Source organism: Oncorhynchus gorbuscha, linkage group LG13, assembly GCF_021184085.1.
Source record: "Oncorhynchus gorbuscha isolate QuinsamMale2020 ecotype Even-year linkage group LG13, OgorEven_v1.0, whole genome shotgun sequence".
Taxonomy (NCBI): domain Eukaryota; kingdom Metazoa; phylum Chordata; class Actinopteri; order Salmoniformes; family Salmonidae; genus Oncorhynchus; species Oncorhynchus gorbuscha.
In genome coordinates this window covers 102,337,664-102,343,606 of record NC_060185.1, presented here as the reverse complement: position 1 = coordinate 102,343,606, position 5,943 = coordinate 102,337,664, and the positions used below count along the sequence as shown (strand labels likewise).

The window sequence follows — 5,943 nt, the reverse complement described above, 5'->3', positions numbered from 1 at the left end:
TGTTACCTACATACTTTACTGTGAGACATGTTACCTACATACTTTACTATGAGACATGTTACCTCCATACTCTACTATGAAACATGTTACCTACATACTGTACTGTGAGACATGTTACCTACATACTTTACTGTGAGACATGTTACCTACATACTTTACTGTGAGACGTGTTAATTATACTTTACTGTGAGACATGTTACCTACATACTTTACTGTGAGACGTGTTAATTATACTTTACTATGAGACATGTTACCTACATACTTTACTGTGAGACATGTTACCTACATACTTTACTGTGAGACATGTTAATTATACTTTACTATGAGACATGTTACCTACATACTCTACTGTGAGACATGTTACCTACATACTTTACTGTGAGACATGTTACCTACATACTGTACTTTACTGTGCGACATGTTACCTACATACTGTACTTTACTGTGCGACATGTTACCTACATACTTTACTTTACTGTGCGACATGTTACCTACATACTCTACTGTGCGACATGTTACCTACATACTTTACTTTACTGTGCGACATGTTACCTACATACTCTACTGTGCGACATGTTACCTACATACTTTACTGTGAGACATGTTACCTACGTATTTTACTGTGAGACATGTTACCTACATACTTTACTGTGAGACATGTTACCTACATACTCTACTGTGCGACATGTTACCTACATACTCTACTGTGAGACATGTTACCTACGTATTTTACTGTGAGACATGTTACCTACATACTTTACTGTGAGACGTGTTACCTACATACTTTACTGTGAGACATGTTACCTACATACTTTACTGTGAGACATGTTACCTACATACTCTACTGTGAGACATGTTACCTACATACTTTACTGTGAGACATGTTACCTACATACTCTACTGTGCGACATGTTACCTACATACTCTACTGTGAGACATGTTACCTACGTATTTTACTGTGAGACATGTTACCTACATACTTTACTGTGAGACGTGTTACCTACATACTTTACTGTGAGACATGTTACCTACATACTTTACTGTGAGACATGTTACCTACATACTCTACTGTGAGACATGTTACCTACATACTTTACTGTGAGACATGTTACCTACATACATTACCTACATACTGTACTGTGAGACATGTAGTAGCAGTAGTAGTAGTAGTAGTAACTCTTCTAGAATGTGAAAGTAGTAGTAGTAGTAGTAGTAGTAGTAGTAGTAGAAGTAACTCTTCTAGAATGTGAAAGTAGTAGTAGTAGTAACTTCCAGAATGTGAATGTAGTAGTAGTAGTAGTAGTAGTAGTAACTCTTCTAGAATGTGAAGGTAGTAGTAGTAGTAACTCTTCTAGAATGTGAAGGTGGTAGTAGTAGTAACTCTTCTAGAATGTGAAGGTGGTAGTAGTAGTAACTCTTCTAGAATGTGAAGGTGGTAGTAGTAGCAACTCTTCTAGTGTGTGAAGGTAGTAGTAGTAGTAGTAGTAACTTCCAGAATGTGAATGTAGTAGTAGTAACTCTTCTAGAATGTGAAGGTAGTAGTAGTAGTAGTAGTAGTAACTCTTCTAGTATGTGAAGGTAATAGTAGTAGTAGTAGTAACTCTTCTAGTATGTGAAGGTAGTAGTAGTAATAGTAGCAACTCTTCTAGTATGTGAAGGTAGTAGTAACTCTTCTAGTATGTGAAGGTGGTAGTAGTAGTAACTCTTCTAGAATGTGAAGGTGGTAGTAGTAGTAACTCTTCTAGTATGTGAAGGTGGTAGTAGTAGTAGAAACTCTTCTAGTATGTGAAGGTGGTAGTAGAAGTAACTATTCTAGTATGTGGAGGTAGTAGTAGTAATAGTAGTAACTATTCTAGTATGTGAAGGTAGTTGTAGTAGTAATAGTAGTAGTAGTAGTAGCAAATCTAGTGTGTGAAGGTAGTAGTAGTAGTAGTAGTAACTTCCAGAATGTGAAGGTAGTAGTAGTAACTCTTCTAGAATGTGAAGGTAGTAGTAGTAGTAGTAGTAACTCTTCTAGAATGTGAAAGTAGTAGAAGTAACTCTTCTAGAATTTGAAGGTAGTAGTAGTAGTAACTCTTCTAGAATGTGAAGGTAGTAGTAGTAGTAGTAACTCTTCTAGAATGTGAAGGTAGTAGTAGAAGTAACTCTTCTAGAATGTGAAGGTAGTAGTAGTAGTAGTAACTCTTCTAGAATGTGAAGGTAGTAGTAGAAGTAACTCTTCTAGAATGTGAAGGTAGTAGTAGTAGTAGTAGTAGTAACTCTTGTAGAATGTGAAGGTAGTAGTAGTAGTAGTAGTAGTAGTAGTAGTAACTCTTCTAGTATGTGAAGGTAGTAGTAGTAGTAGTAGTAACTCTTCTAGTATGTGAAGGTAGTAGTAGTAGTAGTAACTCTTCTAGTATGTGAAGGTAGTAGTAGTAATAGTAGCAACTCTTCTAGTATGTGAAGGTAGTAGTAACTCTTCTAGTATGTGAAGGTGGTAGTAGTAGTAACTCTTCTAGAATGTGAAGGTGGTAGTAGTAGTAACTCTTCTAGTATGTGAAGGTGGTAGTAGTAGTAGAAACTCTTCTAGTATGTGAAGGTGGTAGTAGAAGTAACTATTCTAGTATGTGGAGGTAGTAGTAGTAATAGTAGTAACTATTCTAGTATGTGAAGGTAGTTGTAGTAATAGTAGTAGTAGTAGTAGTAGCAACTCTAGTGTGTGAAGGTAGTAGTAGTAGTAGTAGTAACTTCCAGAATGTGAAGGTAGTAGTAGTAACTCTTATAGAATGTGAAGGTAGTAGTAGTAGTAGTAGTAACTCTTCTAGAATGTGAAAGTAGTAGAAGTAACTCTTCTAGAATTTGAAGGTAGTAGTAGTAGTAACTCTTCTAGAATGTGAAGGTAGTAGTAGAAGTAACTCTTCTAGAATGTGAAGGTAGTAGTAGTAGCAGTAGTAACTCTTCTAGAATGTGAAGGTAGTAGTAGAAGTAACTCTTCTAGAATGTGAAGGTAGTAGTAGTAATAGTAGGAACTCTTCTAGTATGTGAAGGTAGTAGTAGTAGTAACTCTTCTAGAATGTGAAGGTGGTAGTAGTAGTAGTAGTAGTAGTAACTCTTCTAGTATGTGAAGGTAGTAGTAGTAGTAGTAACTCTTCTAGAATGTGAAGGTGGTAGTATTAGTAACTCTTCTAGAATGTGAAGGTGGTAGTAGTAGTAACTCTTCTAGTAGTGTACACTATGGTTCCTAGTCCAAAGTAGTGTACCCTATGGTTCCTAGTCCAAGTTAGTGTACCCTATGGTTCCTAGTCCAATGTAGTGTACCCTATGGTTCCTAGTCCAAAGTAGTGTACCCTATGGTTCCTAGTCCAAAGTAGTGTACCCTATGGTTCCTAGTCCAAGTTAGTGTACCCTATGGTTCCTAGTCCAATGTAGTGTACCCTATGGTTCCTAGTCCAAAGTAGTGTACCCTATGGTTCCTAGTCCAATGTAGTGTACCCTATGGTTCCTAGTCCAAAGTAGTGTACCCTATGGTTCCTAGTCCAATGTAGTGTACCCTATGGAGAATAGTGTACCATTTGGGCCAGACTGTTAAAGTACACCCAGGGTTATCATTCTTCGACGTAGAAACAAATTAAACATGAGCGTCTTCATTCAAACATTTTATTTTACTTTGTCAAATGTTAAACAACATCCTTTCCCCCAATATAGAATCATTACTACAACACAACTCACAACATTCGATAACTACATGTCAAATATATCCTCTTATTCTTCAGAGTCTGAAATGCACAAACATTTCCAATATAATAGTTGTTGTTTTTAATGGACGTGGTCCTTCTTTCCCACGTAGAGACCAGAACCTTCTTTCCCACGTAGAGACCAGAACCTTCTTTCCCACGTAGAGACCAGAACCTTCTTTCCCACGTAGAGACCAGAACGAGAAGGTTTTCTAAAAGAGATTTGAGACATCGCGGTTCGTCATATAATATGAAACCCAATTGTCCCTTCGTAGATCGTGTTTTACAACCGTAACGCTCAAAGCTTATTTGTGTGTCCTACAAGTGTCATTCCCCCCCAGTGAGTCAAAGCTCTGCCATCCACCAGGCCACCGGGGGAGGGCAGGATGGCGTCAGCTCTGTTGGACACACCTGTGTCCCAAATGGCACCCTATTCCCTATATAGTGATCTACTTTGGACCGGAGCTCTGGACTGTCACAGGCCTCGGTCTTAAGTAGTGCACTATAGCGAATTGGGTGCCATTTGGGGCAGAACCCTAAGAATGCCTTTCAAGCAACATAAGACCCTCGGAAGGAACCTAAGACATCGTCATAGCAACCTAACCCCCCTCTCAGATCTTCAGATCGTCTATTCTGGTCTTGTTGTTGCCGTGTTTAGCAGTGGTGCGTCCAGCCCGGGCTAGAGATGGGGAACCTGGCTCCGACCCCCCCCATGTTTCTCCTCCACCCTTCTTCCCTTTCAAGTCCCCCTCCTCTTCCGGCTGCCTGCTGCCACTCCTCTCCACCGCCAGGTTGTCCTTGTTCTGCTTGTAGGCTGCCTTGTTGTGGTAGGGCTGGTAGGTGGAGTCAGTCTCCTCAGATAGCGGGGACATGTTATAGCTGGGGACAGGAGGGTATGCTAGCTGGACCTGCTGGTCTGGTTGGAGTTGGGGGTAGGCTGGCTGGCCTCCGTGGTAGTGGTCGTAGCTGGGAGCGTAGGGTACAGCCTCGTCCACCTCGCTGGGCTCCTTGGAGACAGAGTCTGAGCTCAGATCCTCCCGGTGGTACTTGATCCCCTGGCGACACTTAGTGGATCCCAGGTGGTACATCTCTATCAGGTTGAGGAACAGAGACAAACCTGCCACTACTAGCATGAAGATGATGAAGATGGTTTTCTCTGTGGGTCGGGAGATGTAGCAGTTGACTGTGTTGGGGCAGGGCGGGCGGTCACAGGTGTACATGGGCTGCAGCTGGAAGCCATAGAGCAGGTACTGCATGACGATGAAGCCCACCTCGAACAGCGTCTTGAAGATGACGTTGAACACGTAGGTCCTCAGTAGTTCCCCTTCAGTCGAACCCTACCACTGTCGTCCCTCACCGGGGCTTTACAGGCTCTGGTCTCCAGTTTGTCCCCGGCCCGATCTGCGTCCTTCTCTCTCTGCTTCTGTTTCTCCTCCATCCTCACCAGGTGTAATATATGACCCAGGTAAATGAGGGTGGGCGTGGAGACGAATATGATCTGTAGGACCCAGAAGCGGACGTGAGAGATGGGGAAGGTGATGTCATAACAGACGTTCTCACATCCAGGTTGCTTGGTGTCGCAGGTGAACCCTGACTGCTCGTCCCCCCACACCTACCGGGAACACAACGGAAATAACAAGTTGCATTTAGTGTTTGTGTATTGTTGTACTCCAATGGCTGACGCTCTAAACTTATCTGTCGTTCTGCCCCTGAACAGGCAGTTAACCCACTGTTCCCAGGCCGTCATTGAACTGACTTGCCTGGTTAAATAATAAATCAAATGTAAACAAATTAAAAAAAACATTTGTAAAGGTGTTGAATAATTCTTATTGACCTTCTCTGCTGCGGCGCTCAGGATCAGGATCCTAAAGATGAAGAGGACCGTGAGCCAGACCTTTCCCACTACGGTGCTGTGTTCCTGGGCTTTCTCCAGCAGCTTCCCCAGCAGGTTCCAGTCCCCCATGGTAGTAGCAGACTACTGTGGCTGTAGGGAGGGAGAGCGAGGGGAGAGAGGGACTAGTTAAGACATAGACAGCAGGTTCCAGCCCCCCCCCCCCCTTGGAAGTGACAGATCAGAGCCCTGGCTGTTAGGGGAGAAAAATACTAGCTAACCACAGATCATATATGTGAGAGAGACCGAAGGGGAGAGGAGAGAGAGAGAGAGAGAGAGAGAGACCGAAGGGAACGGACCGAAGGGAGAGGAGAGAGAGAGAGAGAGAGAGACCGAAGG

General features: G+C 42.4%; 1 pseudogene; it reads right to left on the bottom strand.

Annotated features, from left to right (window-relative positions):
* Window positions 1–4,092: 4,092 nt before the first annotated feature.
* LOC123993791 lies at window positions 4,093–5,720 on the bottom strand (annotated as a pseudogene).
* Window positions 5,721–5,943: the final 223 nt, after the last annotated feature.